We start from the raw sequence: 19189 nt of genomic DNA, 5'->3' as shown, positions 1-19189 counted from the left end.
AATCATTCACCCTCCATTGCCATGCTCCAGCGCCCAGCCGATGCCATCTCTTCAACCAGTGCTGCTGGCTGTGAGGACCATCAGCATCCTGCTGAACTTTATGATGGTTTTGACATTTTGAATGTGGCATCAACAGTCTGTTGCAGTGCACTCGAGTACATATTTGCAGCAACAACAGTATGCATATTGATCATTGCTCTGACATCAATTGCATAGAGGTCTCCCCTCCCCCTCAAACGCAAAAATAAATAAAATAAAATATAAAATACCCAGCTTGTTTATAGCAGAAATTGAAATTCCACATATAATCAAAAAGTTGGATTTTGTCCTGCAGGCACTGGATAAGTTTCTTCGTATGAATATTTTGTAACTTTCGCTGGCCAAAAGAAATGTGCAAAATGTTGTAATGTTTCTGTGCTCTCCTTTGGACATTCCAGGCTTTTGCTTAAGCTTCTCATAAAAGGCTATTTTCAGCAGAGGGAGGAGAAAAAAAGCTTACAGTATGCCGAGTCAATAAAGTAATGCAAAACCATAAAACATAGCAATGATAACAACAGAAGATCTGTAGATTACAAAGGAAATAAGATCAGGATCAGACAGAGCAGTAGCTGGAAATGAATATACAAAAGCCAAAATAAGACTGCTCCTAATAAACAAAGTTGAACCAAAAAGCATTTAAAGCGTTAATTTATTAAATAACTTTATTTTCGTGCCGTACAATTAAAAATATTTGTGGTTAGGAATGTTGGGAGACAGGAAGCAATTTAAACTGTAGTCTTCTAAACCCATTTTTATACTTGGAATGAAACCCAACCATGATCCAATCTTAAACCTCATGTTTGCATGCGCGGGGGCTGGGGAGGCCAGCATTGTTTTGTTTTATTTCATTTATTTATTTTCTGCTTGGAGCTTTTCTCTTCCAGGCTTTTAAGTCACTGAGGAGTTTTATGGAGCGTGCTCGGGGTGGCAGATGGATCCACAGCAGAGCTGCGAGGGCGACGCCGGCCCCTGCCCGAAGCCAGTGAGCCGGGCGGGACCCCAGGCCCTTTGAAGTCGATGGGAGGCCCGGCGCTCACTCCCCTCGGGTTGGGGATCGGTCCCTTACTTAGGGAGTTCTTTGGATCAGACATTCGCATCACCCGCTGGAAGCACTGAAAACACAAGCAGACAAAGCGTTTATCTCCCCTCTGAAAAATCCACAAGCCCCAGTCAACAGCCCCCCACCCAACTGAGAATAAAACCCCACGTGAGATCAGCTTTGAAATCACCACCTTTAAAGCATATATGCATTTGGAGTTATTTTTATTTACCTTGTGCTTTTCCACGATACTGGCATCGCGCTGTAAGCTGCCCTCTGGGACCGCCAGGTGCTCCCCTGAGGCAGACCCCAAACTGCCCTGGCACTCCCTGGACTCCAGGGGCAGGCTGGCTGACAGAAATCACCCCGAAGATCGAGAGGCTTGGCAGTGACGGGCTGGCCACCGTGGGACTCCTCAGGTCACAGTGCAGAAACCGGGAGGATGCCCGGATGCTCATAGAGCATTTGGAGCCCCGTAGCAAGGGGCACATGTCACTCTGAAGCTCTGGGATGGGAGTAGCCGGTGGTTTGGCAGCCCCCGAAATGTTTGCTTAGCTCTCCCGGTAACAGTAAGCTGAGGTGGCTGCTACCTATTGCCTGAGGAGCTGGTTTCTTGGAGTGGCACGGGGTGATGGGTCAGCGAGAGCAGAGCCCACACAGGCTCTGCCTGATCGGTTACTAACCAAGATACACTTTTCAGATGTTGTTAATTGAGTCTGATGAATTTTGCTCCGGTGGGACCTATTATAGGCAAAAATACAAGTGACATCAGAGCCATAACTCATAAAAATCAAGTCCCTGAATTACATCTGAGAGCAATATGAAAATGCAAGTGGGATTGCAAATGGTATCAAATAACTTTCTGTCATACCTTATTAATACCACAGAGCTAATAGAAACAGCTATATTATCATCCTAATGTCATTATATATATAAAATACACATGCGCACATACACACAAACAGTGTGTGTAATTATAACAACATTATTTTGTTCACACAGCCTGAAATACGTGATTAGGCGGCAGCTCTGAAATGGCAATATTCAATCAGGTATGACTTGTATATTGGCTCAGAGCACAGTCTCCTACTTATGTAAAATTATGCCTTGCTATGTGCGGCGTTAGCATGGACGGCTGTGACAGAAAGTCGGAGCTGAGGCCACAAAGATCATTTCATCTCGAGTCGGAAGACCTGAATCGTCATTTTGCAGCTGAAATACCCTCAATGCCCAGCAAACTATCCCAGGCTATCATTTCTTGCCTGTATTACCTCAGAAAACATGCTAATTTATCTGCCAAAAATAGCTGCCTTTTCACAAAATCCTGAATAAAATCTCTCCGGTGGAACTGATCCTAAATGCAACCAAACTATTTCTTTTTTAATCATAAAGCTCAGAAAGGAACATCGTTTGTTAGGGCTTCAGATGTGCTTCAGTTTCTAAATGTTGCACAGGAAATGCGCACACCAGCCATTTCACATCCATCTCCTGTCAAATAATTTACCTCAACTGTTTTTAGTGAAAATATCCATATGTATATATATTCCTGCGCAACGGGGATAGCTGGAGTTGTAAATATCATCTCAAGAATGCCAGGCCATATTTACCCAAGTCAGTGGTCAAAGCAAGTTGCTATTCTCAGTGTGCCAGATTTAAATTGATTTAAGTAAACAAGCTGACCTCTTTCCACTTAGCAGGTCTTAGCTGGCACAGATCTTTTCCTGAACTTTTTTTTTTTTTTTTTTTTTTTTAATGAATTTGGTGGGCCGCAGAGGAGGGCAGGCAGCTACCTCTGAGGAAGCAGACAGTGCTGGTCGGGGAGCCAGGCAAGGAGGGCAATGTTTCCCAGGCAAGAGATGCACCAGTCAAACTCAGAACTTTCCTTTCTTCCTGCCTTGCCCTCATCTGAAAGCAGGGGACTCCACATCTTCATTAACCTTGAATATATTGCCCCATGCCTAAATCCTCAGGGCAACACTTGGTCTTCTGTTTCGGGATTCAAGTTTCCCATTTTTTCCAGTTGCTTTGTGCAAGGACTTCTGACCTCATGGTTACTGGGATCTTTTTTTGACAGCACTCCCATGAGATGCAGCAACACAGGGAAGGGGCTCCTGCAGCAGCTGAAGAAAGCAGGTTGGTTTGTCTGGGCACCGGGACCTCCTCCCTTGTCCCTCTTCATGCAGACATTTTCCTGTAAGCTCTAGCAGTCACTTGTACACAGTTATTCCCGTGACTCCATCCTTCATCCGAGTTACAAATGCGACAAAACTTATGATTCATTCATCTAGCACAGTTTAGCAACTTCTAACCTTCGGCTAAGCTGTCTTCAAGCCGTAGCTACCTAAGTGCATTCTTAAGGCAGCTCAGCAAACAATTTGCTGCCCACATAAAACCACTAATGCTACAGCTACCCTGCTTAAGAAGGCCATATAGAGCCTAATTGCTGAGCATGACTCAAGAGGTCTCCCTGAAACTAATTTTGAGAAGAAATTACCTGCCGGGGTGAGAGGATGGAGCCACGTTCAGATCCCAGTACAGAACACTTCTGTTGCCCATTGTGAAATTTCTTCCCAGGACATCTTTGCAAAGTGCTGAGCAGTCCCCAGCTGCCCGACACCTTGTGTGCAGGCGAAAGGTTTTTGGAAGTTCACAAACAGCAGCCAAGGCTGCCTGCATGACCAAGGAGGGGGAAAATAAAAATGCTGCGAGTGGGAACCCGGGCTGAGCCCTCAGCATCCTTTCAGGGTGTCATTCGCAGGCAGGATCCAGGCAGAAAAGCTTCCCCCATGGCAGTGCCAGACTCAGACCCTGGTGGAGGCACAGTGAGCTGGTGGCAGCAGTGACTGTGGAAGAGTTACTGCTCCTGGCTGGGATCTGCCTGTTGGCTGCAGCCACACAGTGCTCAGCACCAGGCAGAGCTCTTCGCTGGGGGCAGGAAAGGTCCTGGCTGACTTTTGGTCAGGTTCAGGCAACACCTGCCTTAGCCACCCAAGGAAAGGCTTGTGCCTCCGCCTGTGGGTGGGTAGGGACACCTCTCTCCGTTAACACCTGTGCAATGCTCAGACCCCTCCCTGTCGATGCCACCACCCTGGAGCTGAGCCCTCGGCAGCCTCTCCTGTATTTGCCCTCATGCAGAGGGGAGCCTGCAGCTGGGTGAGGACATGACATCTGCTGGGGGATCTCCAGCAACTCGGCTTCTCCCAGATTTTACCCGGAAAAAGCCATTGGCATCAGATGTGAAGCAGCAGTAGAGCAGACACAGAACAAAATAACTCGTAGTGCCTCGACTCCAGGGACTGAAGGCCTCTTCTTGCTTTGCTGGACAACCAGCTCAATGAGCAAGTGCTTTTCTGTCCCAGGTGGCGGTGGTCCCTGGTGTGGGGGTTTCTGTACTTCCCCACGAACTGGCATTACAGTTGGGCTGACATAACTAGGGATTTTAATCACAAGACTTGTCGGATAAGCACTGGAGAGGATGCAGAAATTATTCCTCCTTTTCCTGATGCATGTAAACACGTCAAACTAAAATACTAGAAGGGAAAAGGAATTGATCTGTAAGTCCAGGCTTGCCAAATGTACCGGGTTATCCAACCGTTGTTTCCAAGGAGCAGAGATATCTGTCATACCAGAGAGTCTTTCTTTACCTCATCTCCAGCACCTCCTATTCTTGCTCAAGTTAGCTCTGGACACGTTTCTGAAGTACAAGAATCTCTGAGATCTAACCACAATGGATCCAAGCCCCTGGGGATGATAGATTTTTTTTTTTTAAATCCTCTTGAGAAACAGATGCTTTGGCTCATCTTCATTATACCTAGTCTGATTTATTTTAATTGCTCTGGGTAACCAGAATACTATGATTGCATAATCTCAGGCATATGCCTTTAAAAGGAAGCCTTGGCTGCAATACTGAGAAGGCAATGTTAAATACAGAAAAAGTATTATGCAAAGTCTAATTTATTTTGGAAATCAGTGGAAAGAGTTCTGCTGAAAATTCAAGGGAAAACATATGCCACATTTGAATAATGAGTTGGAGAGGTGCTTTACCTAGCTTTTCAATAAAAAAGGGCTCTGAAAATTGCATTCCTTCGAAAACATCTCACATCCAAGCCCTGAATGTAAGTGAAATCAGAGGGCAGTTATGTCCATGGTGGCAGCTACTGCCCCAGGGCTGGGCAAGAGCCTGACACTGAGCACTATGGAGATCAGTCAGACCCTGTACAAGAGTAACTAGAAAAGTAGTAACTGAAAAGAAAAGCAAGCAAGGGAGCGTTTTAAGCAGCGTCAATGAGAAACGCAGGCAAGAAAAGAGAAGGCCTGCTGAGATTCACCCTCGCTGTACCTAGAAATATAGGACCATCGGTACAACAGGACAGGCTTAGCAGGACTGCAGAGAAATATCGGAATGCCATCCACTTCTCTTCTGATCTGATGCAATTCACAAGATGCCAAATATTGTCGGCTTGCAAATAAAACTCTGCAGAGACTTTCTTCCAATGAAGAAAAAAAAATAAGGTACTTAAGAGTTGGAACTAGAAAAAGAATAATTTATTTTGAAGTCCTGTCAATATAGATTGCCATTAATACACTGGTTGTCTGGAGAGAGATCCATACCTTACAAAGAGCTTTCTCTTTCTGTGTATTTTTTTAGATTATCTATTTGGACAAATGAATAACTGCCATAAATACTGTCCCTAAAGCCAGTGAGTGTTCTCTGGGAGAATTTGTCCAAAAACTGGGAGAAAAAAACAAAAAACAAACAAACATAAAAACCCTGCTCTTGGCATATTGATATGCTTTCCTGTCTCAGAGGGAAAGGAAATGCCATGGATTTGGTAGGTTACCTACACTGTATTCACTATTTAAAAACATGGAACTGAGATTTTGTTTTGCAGGAAATATACTAGATTCATCCTCAACAGCCTTAGTGAGCATAGAGAGGCGTATCTGTGTAAACTGTGTCTCTGGACGTGCAAGAGATATCGTGGAAGACGTTTAACCAAACACGGGCTTTGCACAAAGCTGAGATAAGTAAGCCCAATAAATTTCACTGGTGAAAGAGGAGACCCATAATCATATCTTTTCTGATCTTTAAGAGACACCACGAATACTTTTCCCTTAATTTCACTTTGTATTGTTTGTGTGGGAACAAACTTTTATTCGAAAGGACAAACCCCAGAACTGCAGTCAGTACTACCATGCCGAGAGGACAGGTGCTTTGAAACCAGGTCATGTAAGCTATCCATACTAACATCGCTAATTTTTCCAGAACAATCAACTTTACTAATCAATCCCCATGAAGCAAAACAAGCACATTCTTAGGAGACCAGTGGCTGCTCAGCACAGCTGGATCAGTGGGCACCTTGAAGACACTGGTGGCTGCTTTCCTTGCAATTTGCAGCACAGAGCTATGAATGACGGAGCCTTGATTTGTGCCTGGGCTTCTGAGTCTCTGCCGTAGGACACCTAAGAAACCATAATCAGCAGCAATAGTAGAAGTGCTGTGAACAGGCAGTAACAACACAATATAAAGGCTACACCTTTAAACGCCCACAAATTTACTTCAGGTTTGGAGACTATAATGAGATTCTAGTTTGGGAGAATGAGCCCTCAGAGACTATTAGGAATATTAATGTTATCGCAGAAGTTTATTAGTGCCTGCATGTCTAGAAGTGAGTAAGGAAACCCTTTGGGCTTTGTTGCATTATCAGCAATTATCATGCAAAAAATTTCTTTTCCTGTTCCTCCCTCTGATAGGGTTTTGAAAAAAAAGGCTCCAAGAATAATCTTTGTGAAGTGTTTCAGTTTTTCAGTGGAGCGGATGCTTCTGCCGTTGCCGTCTGCGTACCTTCGTTTCTCAGTTGAAGGCTTTCCCTCTCCTTACTTCTCACAAATGTTCCTACTTCCAGATCAACTATTCCGCATGTCTCCTGCTCATGAAAGTTGTAGGTGCATCTGCCATTGCACAGAATTAAAACAACTCTTCAGATTTGGGATCGCACGTCTGTTTTGTTCACTTTTTCAAACCAAGCTACGGTCCTTTACTTTGCTCTCCTCTTTCTATTTGTGCTCTCATTTCTGCTCGTGGAGAGATATTGCCATCCCTTGATTTACAGTGGAAGCAATGTGGTTCTGTTGTTTATTCAGATGCCAAGAAGTTGTCGGTGATCAGCTTTGCAAGGAAAAAGCCATCAAGATGTAAGCACAGGTTCCGGAAACGTGTCCCTGACACCAGAAATCCTTCCTGTCCCTTCTCTTCTTTTTAATGGGTTAAGGGCTATAAAATCTTGTGCCTATTATCTATGCTGTGATCTAGTGCCTTGATCAGTCTTTCTGAAAGGTTTGCATTCTTTTAAGCTCCTCATATGTTAAGGGAAAAAAAAGTCAGCAGTCACACCAACCGATGGGATTGGAAACTCAAAGCAAAACTCAGCACTGCTGCACGCTGAGGTTGCAGTGCTGCAGAAATCAATGGGCTTGTGGCAGGAGGCTTGGGAAGAGGAATGTGCCTGGGAGGACATCCATTTCTCCTGAAAGCACTGTTAGTGCTCCTCCGCCCAGGAGGCACATTTAAAGATGAACCAGACTTTTTCTGACTTCAGAAGAAACCTGCCCATGCTTGGCTTCAATGGAGCAGCGGCATGGGTGCAAAATTTCAACCTTGTCTACTTTTTGAAAGAAAATCTTGAACGCACCCCTTGCTCCAGGAGCTTTACAGCCCGGGATAAGGGCTCCATAGCAGTCAGCTGCATACAGAACAGGAATACCATACCTTTCTGAAAGCAGAAGTAACAAGCACCCACTAGTTTTTCACAAGCAGCAGAAGCAAGCTCCTGCACTGGGCAGCTCACTCAAAGCCAGCCAGAGCACTCTATGTCAGTGGTACCATCAGAGTGGTACCCCATTAGCATCTCCTCTGACATAGGCAGTTACCAACAAACCTTTCCGAACTAAAGACAAGGCCTTGATTCGGTCTTGGTTAAACTCTTGCTGCTTGGTGTGCTTTGAAAAGTGGGGCATATTGCTGATGGAGGAGCTCTTGGCTGTTACATTTAATTAAGGATTCTGCTGAAAGTTCTGCTTAAAATAACAAAGCTTGCTGTTTAGAAAAGCGTAGGTGATTCCCCCAGAGGCCTGGCCAGCATTCTTCCTCCTATTGTATAACATTATTGATTAATCAAAACTAATGCTCACAGCTGTTGCCTGATGGATAATGTCTTTGGTGTTTGCCTGCATATAATTATTTACTACTTTATTGATGTTATTTATTTCTTCATTAAGTATAGTTGGCTGTTTAATTATGTGAAACACAACTGCAAGTGTCGCTGCTAAAAGCCATGGGAAGGACTGCCCAGAGCTGAAATCTTTCAACCATAAACTCTACAAATAAATCTAAAGATAAAAATATTTTAGCCAACATTTTGAATGAAGACCATCAAACCCCAAATGCACTACATGTAATCCGGAGACCAGCGCTGGAGTGCCATGTTCAGATAGATTTGCAATGCTGATTTGATTGTGCATGGCACAATGGCCTTTATAGACTTGCATGTTTTATTAGATCTCCAAAACACATGAGAGGTCCCTATCTATTATTCTTGGTAGCTGAACGTTTGAAATAAATCACAAGTAAACTCTGATTTCCAAGAGCTTACACTCCAGGAGTGCCTGACAAAGCCCCTTCCAGAAAAATAAATCCTGTGCTGAGTTCTGAGGACCTCCCAGGCCAGATGCTGACCCTGTCCAGCATCCCTGGTGAAAACCGCAGTCTTTCTCGAAGAGCTCCCTTCACAGTCTCCCTTTTGCTCCCCTCACTCTCCATGGGGAACACAGACCCCTGTGCCCTCCCTGCCCCAGCATGCCACTGCCCTTTCCCCTCCTCAGAAGCACCAGGCACAGTTGTTGCAGCAGGTCTCTGCCCAGACTCGCTAAATTAAGAGCCAACGTCTAATCTGTGGATCCACATGGGATGAGAAGGGATGCACTGAAGTTTACTTAGCTCATGACATAAAGCTAACCTTAACAGAATTGCTTCCAAGCCATTGGGATCTGAGGGCAAAATCAACATCTCAAATTCTATCTGGTAACCACAAGGCACTAAGGACTAATCAGATTTAAGGCACGAGGCGGCTTTCAGCAATCTCTAGGTACCTACCATTTCAAAAAAACATTGAGGTACGTGACTACAAATATGCTATTAGAGAACTCAGAAGGATCTTCTCAGTCTGTAAACAAACTAGAGGACCTACAAACCCTGTTGTTAGCTCACAAATCATTAACACACCTATAAAATATCCAAAGTAGCCTCTGTATCTCCTTAGTCATAAAATAAAAATTCCTCTCTGACACCCTTTCCAAACAGCCCTCAGCAGGCCTTTTCCCCAGGGCAAGAGAACAAACAGCTCTGGCAGTCCTTGCTTGGCCATCAGTTTGTTATTTGGGAGCTACTAGCGTGAATATTTCCACACAGCTCTCTGTAGATCTTTTCCTTACTTCTGAGGTTGTGCATTAAAATTAGCGAGGTCTTAGCTACCACTTTATGAAAAGTGCATAGGATGGCCAGTTGCCAAATCTCTAAACTCCCTATAGCCTCCACCCTAGCGCAGAGGCCTCCACTTTCTCTTCAGGAGCCCAGAGGAGGACCATTACCACCAGATGTGGTGATCCAACGCGCCTCAAACTCAGAGCATGATCAAAAGTTTGCTGTTGAGGCCAGATTCTGTCCATGCTTTCAATACACAGTGTACACTCACATCTCTTTTAAGACACATCTGGGAAAGACCCCATGCTGTCAGGTGGTATCTCCAAGGGGGAAGGAACACACCCAAAGGACCATGTTCGGCTGCGTTGGGAGTACGATCCTACACAACTGCATGGGACAGCCACTGAAATCAAGGTAAAACAACAGAAAAATCAGGCAGTGCCTGGCAACCAGTCAACATCTCTGTGCCTAAATGCTCTGCCCTCGTACCCTGGGTCTCTAGAAAACAACCAACTGTCCAGTGGATTCATTCCACCCATGCTCTGCTCCCTTTTTGCTGGATTTATAGCATCTCGAGGTGCCACAATGGTAGTTCTAAAAGATAGCAGAGGGCTAAATGACAGAAGAGAAAATGCAACAGAAAGACACTGAGAACAGAAAACCAAAGAAAAATAGTAAACAGGCATGTGTGTATGTGTGTTTGTGTAAAAAGAAAAAGAAACACAATGGGCCAAGGGAATTTGGTCTCCATTTCCCTCTTTGTTTCCTACCCAACCTCCACGTTTTCATGCATTTCCTCTGTCTAGAGGCAGTTCTTCCTCCTTCTGTGTTTTGAAATGTCACAATCTTTCCTGTATCCCTTATGCCCACATTGTGCAGGGTACCATGGGCACCTTTCCAGCAGCGATGTGCAGAGCGATGGGGAGCAGAGCTAGGATTTTCAAAGGAAACTAAGGAAATCTTTATGGAGAACTTGGTGAGAATTTGGCACTTGGCACTCTTCTCCTCCTTTGAAAGTCCCACCCTACAGGAACAATCTAAACAAATGTATGCCCCAACGCTGATAAATCCATTTGGAAAGATATCAAACAAAAGCTTGCTAGGTTTGGAGACCTTTGAAGAAAGGGAAATATCCTGCCAACCTGATGCTGAGATCTATCTTGTTCCACCATGTGGTCCGAATCATCAGAGTTCTCCATGGCTCCCCTTCCTCCTCAGGACATGCAGGGCAGTACTCTGCCTGGCTGAATAAAGGAATTTGGGGGCCAGGAGGACAGCATTATTTGAGGAAAATTCAAGTGAAAAATTACTTGACAATGGAAGTTGTTACTGTGCCTAAAAATATCTCAGTGACTCAGATTACTGAAAACGGCAAAGCTATAGAGCAAAACCATAGCCTCTTCTCAGCAGTCAGCTGGCTTCATTCACTAGCCTGGCGTCTCTTTCGCCTTATGTTTTTAATATCATAAGAGTGGGGTGGTTTTTTTTTGTTTTGTTTTTTTAAGTCTACAATAAGTTAATGTTTAATGGATTGCCATGTACTGTTCTTGGTGTTTACATGCTCTCCAACTAACCAAATTTGTAGAGCAAATTAAAAGTCTGTAAGACCAGGAAAAGCGAATTACAGATATTTGTTGCTCAGAAACTATCGCCTTGTTCAGTCCCGCATGCCACCAAAATAAACGGTTTCAATTACGTTTTCACCTTCCCCAGCAATATTAACATCTCTCGCAGTTGCTTGCCAGGGCTATTGCTCCTTAGTCTGCAACTGTTACGGCTTTGTGCACATATGCTTCCTGCGAATGTGCAACCTTGCAAAGTACCAGGGTCCCAGTGTTTGCAGTGTAACCTATTAAACCAGGCTGGCTCAGGACCAGGAGCATTAGAGAAGCACGGGAGAAGGAAAGGTGGAGACTACAATGCTGTTGATGCTTTTTTTTATACAAATGAGATATGTGGGTGTGGCCTGATTCTTTCACCGACCAAAATATAAATAGCCAGGTAGATTTTTCCACTCCCAAATGTGGAAATCGCCACTGAGTGGGGTCCCACCACTACGCCAAAGGTAATTAGCTTGGCTTCTCCAGAGGTTGTTACACATGGGGGACTTGGCCTGTTGACCTAAAGGCCCAGGGACCTCTCCCCTGTTCCTCCCAAGGGACTGTCCTGCAAACTGCTGTGAAGGAAGCCAACAAATTCCTCAAAAACACACGATGCTGATGGGAAACTGGGGGATCCCGGGAACACCACCTTCCCCACGCACATACTTTAAATCTATTACCTGCTTCACATGATGTCTTGGGTTTGCTTTTCATGTGGCTGAGATGTCTGTAGTGAGGAGACCTGAGGTGACCTACTTCTGGGCTGGAAGAATCGCTGCGGTGCAGAGCCCACTGCACCCTTATGGGAAGGGATGCGTGAATCTCCCTGTTCCACGGCATGGGGCAGCTCCCACCCCAGCAGATATAGTAAGCCAGGATCGTGGGACCTAAGGAAACAAAATAAAATTTTTAGGTTTGAAATCAACAGAGAAATGTTGATTTTCTCATGTTATTGATAGTAAAATTCCCATTGGCGCTGATGGGGCCAGGATCAGGCCCAGGCTGTATCCCTGTGTTTTCCCAGGCTCATGAGAATTTTAAATTCTGGATTTCAAATGATAGTTTATTTCTGGATGACCTGTTTGGCTTGAACTGTTACGTGTTTTTGACTGTTGGACTTATTTTTAATCTACTGTATTAGTACACAAACTTAATCAAGAACAAAATGTTACCAATGCAGAGTTTTGTTCCTACCCCCTCCTATCAGTGGAGCAGTTTAAAGTTCCCCAAATCTATAGAGATCTGCCTGCGACATCTGACTCCTTTCAGAACATTACTACATTCCTTGTACTGTAAATATACAAAGGGGAGGGAAGAGGCAAACATGAATGCACATCGACTACAACTCTCTTGCTTACAAGAAATGCCACAGTGCAGATTTTAACAATTAACATTCCTACCATGTAGGCAGCTACGGATAAAGCTCATACTTTTTTTTTTTTTCCTCAAAGAAACTTCTCACACACACACATTTGGGACATTTTTTGTCATTTGATGTCAATGGCAGGCTGTGACATTCCTCTGTGTTATTTTTTTCCTCCCTGCTATTTGAAGAACGAGATTTTATCTTTCTTTCCCATCCCCCCCTTCCTTTACCCCATGCCTATTTTACTAAAACCTGCCTTTCGGGTCAGCATGCTGGTAAGAGATTAATTTTACACTGCAAGAAACACCAAGCAGACTATTTCAGCTTTGACATATGAGAAGCCTGTTATAATATTGCAGTTTCTCTAAATTAAATATTAGGAAAAATTAAACCCAATTGTGGTTCGTATTCCTATGGAAAATATTTCTGTTCAAAACAGTCCCTCCATGCTAAATGACTGAAGTAACTGAAAACACAATAAATATGCAGCAAGTTAAAAACCTAGATTATTCAGGTTTTAAGGCTTATAACTAAAAGTGGTTTAATGTTTCATGCCTAATAATAGATTACTCCTATCACATTTCTAACCTTTATTTCTACCAGCTTTGAAGCCCAGCCATATAAAGACTGTTTGTAGAACCACACGAAAGTTAAAGCAAATATTACTCAGAGTGATTCATATGAACAAGAATTTGCAATGAAGGCAGAGGGTTTTTTGTGTCTGTATCAAAGGAAATGAAATGTTTGCAATATTTTCCAGTTGATAAATGCATTAAAACATTTTAGTTGTGTAGTACGAACATTGCTGACATAAACAGACTTTGACCTGAAACAGATTGTATTAAACTCTGTGGGGGAGGCAGCATTACAAAAAATAATAAAAAAAAATAAAAAATAAAACATAACTTCCTAGATTTCAAAATCTGCCACAAGGTCACTGCAATCCTTAATTAGCTGAATACATTAAGAGAAGGCTAGAACACAGATTCTGTAAAGAGAGCAAGTGTATGTTTAATCCTCTGTTCTTTGCTTACAGATTACCCTTTCAGAATGAGTAACCTTATTTTCTTTTTAAATATCTATTTACCTTTTTGAGCTTTGCATAGCAAAGCAGATTTTTTTCACTGTTGCAAAAGAAATTAATTTGTTGCTAGTTGCTATGCATTGGCAGGATTTCTGCATAAAGAATGTAAGCCATCTATCTTTGTATTCAAGATATAGTTAATCTGGCAGTTAAAATACTTTGGAAACATTTTGATGACTTATCTGGAAAAGTAGCTTTGCATTTTCAAAGAAAACTCAGAACTGTATTGCAAGGGGAAGATAAAAGATATATGAAGTGTTTGTTCCAAGCGATACTATTCATTTAAAGATCAGAATGTAACCCCACCCAAGCAATTATTGTGGAAAAACAAGAGAAAAATCCTTATACAGCTCTCTGACACAGTCTTTATTTGGGAAACAAAATAACTATATTACAGTTATAGCCTAATGGATTGCAAGCTGTTTTATTAGAGTCAGCTGAATCCTGTTTAGCATAAAAAAGAACTCTGTTTGCTATCAAGAACACATTTACATTAATATGACTTTGACAAAGTAAAATAAAATCGCATTAAGATGATGTAAGTAGATAAGACAATGAAATCTCTGTGAGATAGTTTTGGCACACCAATTAGAGTCAAGTCCCTACAGGAAAGAAACATATTTTTACACCAAGTATCTATGTGTTTTTAAGTCATAGAGTGGCCAAAATTAATTCCATACCTAAAATATTTCCAGCAAGGGAAAAAAAAAATATTATGATTATTTTTCCCTTGAAAAGGTAAAATTTCTGATAAACTACTTTTTTATTTGCAATAATACAAACAAGTTTTGTTCTCTGTACTAGCCTGTAATCATCCTGATTATTGCAAGGGACTTTCCAATATAGAGCAGCTGAAAACAAGGTTTTAGATTACATGGTAATTTAGGAATGCATGAAAAGCCAAGCAGTCACCATAATAGAGCACTGCATAAACTTCATGGCTTTTACAGCAAAACATAACATATGTTTTGTGATTCATTCAAATGATTTTTCAGTTTTTTTGGGCAGGCTTCTATCAGAACACGTCGAGACCCACTGCCTGTCCTTCATTTCGGGAACCTCATTCCCCCGAAAACGACAACAACCACAACAGAACTTTGATGCCTCTCTTTTTAGTTGGGTCATTAAAAGAAAGGCAGTGATGGATGGCGATAATGCTGCGGATTTTATGACTAATCAGCCCTTGGCAGCCGCGATATTTCTTTGGTAGTGAAACTTTAATATTCCTTCGGCCGCGCGTAGGCCTTGCCTCCTCACGGCCCTCCGTTACGCAAGCTGCGCAGCGCGGCTATTCCCGAAAGCGGGCGCTCCCGCGCAGCGCCGCCGCGGCCACCAGGGGGCCCCGCTGCGCCGGGAGGCTCGGGGAGGGCCCGCTCCCAAAAAAAGGGGAAAAAAAAGGCACTTAGGTTGTTGTTTCCACTGCTTCCAATCAGCCCGGCGCGAGGCTCGGTGCATGTGCTCGCCGACATTCTCGTGCCGGGCTCATGTTTTATGTTGTCACCCGCTACGCCTCGGTCAGGCGAGGCAGGGATGGCCAGAGTTTGAGATCGTCCAAATTCAGTCACTTATGGCTGCTACAAATGCAACTCCCAGCAGCTCTTCTAAATCAATGGCACCTCTGGTGCGCCCTGAGCCTTTCGGTTTCCTTGGGCAAGGGATGTCCTGCCGCGGTGCCAGCAGTAGGGGAGGCACGGGGCTACCAGTGAAACGAACGCCAGCTTTTGTCTGATGGTAAAAACACAGGCACAGCGAAAAAGGCACTTCATTTAGGCATTTATTGCCCCACAACTAACACGTGTTTCTTCGTGCAGTCAGGCTTGGCCCCGTGCTTTGGACAAGTGAAGATTATGCTGTCCAATCTATATGAATGGATGCTACGATTAAACCCAAATACAAGCTTGTTTTTTATTTGGGGTTTTACAAATACAGCCAAATATTTTGTTTGGGTGTAGACATTTATTTATTTATTTATTGTGCCTCTGGCAAGGTTATCAATGCAAATACTAGAATGCCAGCCACAAAAGCCCAATCCCAGGGCATAGATGGGATTTTGGCAAGAACTGAAGAAGAAAAAAAAATCTCCATAGCAAGTCCATGCAAATTTCCTTGATTTGGGGTTTACTTTGCAAGTGTAAACATTCATCGGGTTTGTCAAAAGGCTCGCAGACTTGAGAACCTTTTGATCAAACCTTGGCTGTGTTTTGAGGAAACCTGTACTGGAATATGGTTTTCAAGATGCAGCTCAGTGGCTTTGCTTTTGAAATACAAACAAGCCCCAAAATTCTAATCGAGGCTCCAAACCCTCACACAAGCTTCTATGGTGCGCAGCTTTCACTGATACGTAGGGCTTATCACCTTGGGCTATGTCCTGGCTGCAAGGGCATGTGTTTCATACAGTCTTTTTCCTGAAACAATGTGACGCAAGCTGTCAGAGTTAAATTCAGGACAAGGCATTTCTTTAATTCTGATTTTTCAGTTATTTGCTTTATACGAGGACAGCCTGGCTGCTTCTGTGCTAAGCGAGACTCACATTGCCAGACAGTATGTTTTAAGTTATTTTTAAAAACGCTGGCTTTTGAAGGCTCTTAAATCCTTTGATGTAAATGAAAATAAAATCATAGTTTGAAATCTAACAGAGACTTTTAATCTTGATCTTAAAAGCATGAATCATGCTACAGCATAGAGTAGGGCTATTTTCTGTCCTTTGCATTCACCTTCTCCACACATGTTGATATTTATGGGTGGCAATTAGAGATCTCAGGTAGTCCCAGGTGCCTTGTGCCAAGCTCTGCACACAGCTACTGCCTGACAGTCTATGGATGAGTTTTCTAGAGTCTTACTCATTTAAATATGACATTTCAAGCAAGCCTGATTAAAACAAAGCAAAGCAGAAGCAAGATGTCGCAACTTCCATGTTGATTTTAGATTGATTACTGTCTCGGAAGAGAAGAACTAGTGGTAGGGTAGGGATGTTGCAATAAAATTGCAGAAAAACTTCTCCCATAGCCACCTTTGAAAATCCAGCCATCATTTTCTGCCAGAGCTGAGGCAGAGCCCAAGGCCAGACCCAGCCCAGAGAGGAAGCCTGACTGTGCGACTGCTCCTCTGGATCTCACAAGTGCAGCCGCTGCAGGGGTGCTGTTTTTCAAATAGTGGGTGGAGAGCAATCACCTGAAATGCTCACTTCTTAATCGAACTTTCTTATGTCTTCCCTTAATGCTAAAAGGAGAGGAGGACAGGATATCCAATTCAACAGTGCCATAGCACACTGATAGAGTCCTTCCTGGGGCAGGCCTGTCGCACACCTTCTCACCACGAACTGGGTCACTGCCAATACCTCAACATCATTTCTCCTTTCTAAGTGATGTCGCTCAAAGACAGCCACGCTGACTACAGCCCCTAACAGCAGGCACTGTGCAGGGGACCCGTATGGGCACAAACAGGTTGGTATTTACTACTGGAAGATTTAGCACATGGTGGGTTTGGCCCAAGATGATGTCCCTGTTTCCCTCATGCTCCTCAGAAAAGCCAGAGTCCTTCCCCGCCTGGCAGTGCCAGCAGAAGTGTCCTTTTCCTCTGCCTCCATCAAGCAGGGGTTAGTGGCTGCCAGGATGTTCATCTGGGATGGGCATTTGGCAGGGGCAGCATATACCAGACCCCACTGCCTCTCCCAGTGGTCCCCAAACAAAGGTGACAGCAAAGTCATCTGGGGATGCTCTCCTCAGGCCAAAGTGCTTCCCAAGGTCCTCCAACAAGCTGACTGCCTGGGAACTGCAAGCATGCAGCGTGGCTGATGGCAACCAGACATATTGGGGGCCTTCATCCCAGTGGTCAACCCAAGAACTGCCAGGAAGCTGTTCACAGCCTGCAAGTACGCGTCTGTGAGCACAGGCATGCATTGGGGGAAGGAGATACCTGGCCCTTGAGGCAGTGCCATGGACATTTCATTCTCCAAAATCCTGCCATGGTTTTTGTCCCAGAAGAATAGGCTGCGATCAGCAAGAAATGAATTCTAGTATTTGCTTACAAGTTGCACAGTCTGCTCCTGGCAAATCTGAAGATGACTCATAATGCTTTCCACAGTTACATCTGCCAACAGACCACGACAGAATAAACAATCAAGAGAAATCAATCAAATTCATCCTACTTGTATGAACCAGGCATGAAACGCCATGTCTGAATCCTTAAAACTCTTTATGACCTTCACTTGAGTTTTAAGGTGAAGAATTTCAACATTTGTCCCTAAATAAAAAGTGCCAAACTAATAAAACAGCATGGTGGAGTTCCCATTTACTGCACACAACAGTCAAGATATTCAGACTTATTGCTCCCACTACAATTGTAATTCAGTTTCCTTGCTCATACATAATGGTTTTATCTACTCTGAATGGGGTTATCTTTAGTTCCTTAACAAGCCCATATAATTCAGCTGTCACAGTTTCCATAAGAATACTAACTTGGAATTTCCTGCCTTTAATTTGGACTAACTCCTGTCTACAGCACGGCATTAATGATGTTCCCAGTGTGTGCGGTGACTGTGAAATCAAGCATTAAGTACATGTTACATATAGATTTATAATGTTCAAGTAGGGTTTGTAGAGGTAGCATCCCAAAGTAACGTAAGGATCTCATCTTGACAAATCTAACAGTCCCAGCTCGCCTGCCTCATCTCCGTCTCTACTGCAGACTTTGCAGCTGGGCTCTCCTGCCCGAGCAGGTAGAGACAACCCATATGAACCTGCCCCATGTCTTTTCCCTGCCATGGGGACTTTTCCATTTGTCTGACCATGAGAGGATGGTGGTCCTCAGGACAGAAATATCTCCTTGTACACACAGCAGCATCATACCTGCCACAGAAGCACATTTGGGGAGCATACTCAGTCGCTCCCATTGCACTGAGCTGTGCCCAGTCCCCAAGGAGGTTTCTATTGCTATCTCTATTTTGTAAAGAAATAAAGCAGGACATTTAGTGGTTGAGACCTGAGGCTTCCCAATTAGCCATCCAGTAATGTATTGACAGATGGCCGTTTCTATTTTTGCTTCCCTTACTCCAGGCCCATTCATTCAGTGTGCTCCTTTTAATTACACAGAACCATGTGCCCAAAAGCTTGCCCGCCTTTTTTTTTTTTTCTCCCCTCTGAGTGTATTGGTTGGTCTAACAGGAGATGTTACCTTCCCCTAAAACACTGCTCATACTTGGCAGTTCCCCTGCACTTCAGAAGACCAGCAGCTCTTCAGCTAACAGTGACTATTATCTCTCCCTTGCCTCTCAGTCCCCTGCCACATACCCACAAGCCAAGCTGGCAAGGAGGAGCATCAGCACGCAGCAGAAGGCAACAAATGTTCAGGATGAGGTGATCTGCATCAGCACAAACTCAAGCAAGGCAGCATCATATTAAGACATATTAAATCTCCCTTTCTTGCTTTTTCTCCCTCAAAAGCACGGGTGCTCAATTCAATATACGTGTAAGCCAAAATATACAGGTAGGCAACCCAGGAGTGACGTGTTGTTTCAGCCTGCTTCCCCTGACTCCATACCCTCTTCTCCTCCCGAAGATTTTCTACAATGTTGGTAATTTTC

The 19189-nt window shown here is 43.8% G+C and overlaps 1 protein-coding gene across 2 annotated transcripts in view; it reads right to left on the bottom strand.

Annotated features, from left to right (window-relative positions):
- Positions 1-697: 697 nt before the first annotated feature.
- Positions 698-19189, bottom strand: part of CABCOCO1 (ciliary associated calcium binding coiled-coil 1) — a 172173-nt gene continuing 153681 nt past the window's right edge. The window contains exons 15-19 of one of the 2 annotated variants that reach the window (XM_080597969.1): positions 11839-12045; positions 10700-10801; positions 9829-9960; positions 1311-1819; positions 698-1151 (exon numbers count right to left, since the gene is read on the bottom strand). The gene's annotated coding sequence lies outside the window, so the exon portion shown is untranslated. The remainder of the gene's footprint in view (positions 1152-1310; positions 1820-9828; positions 9961-10699; positions 10802-11838; positions 12046-19189) is intronic. The other variant, XM_080597970.1, reaches the window with a different exon arrangement.

Source organism: Anser brachyrhynchus (genome assembly GCF_964034855.1).
Source record: "Anser brachyrhynchus genome assembly, chromosome: 6".
NCBI classification, from domain to species: Eukaryota; Metazoa; Chordata; class Aves; order Anseriformes; family Anatidae; genus Anser; species Anser brachyrhynchus.
This window is presented reverse-complemented; position numbering and strand designations above follow the sequence as displayed.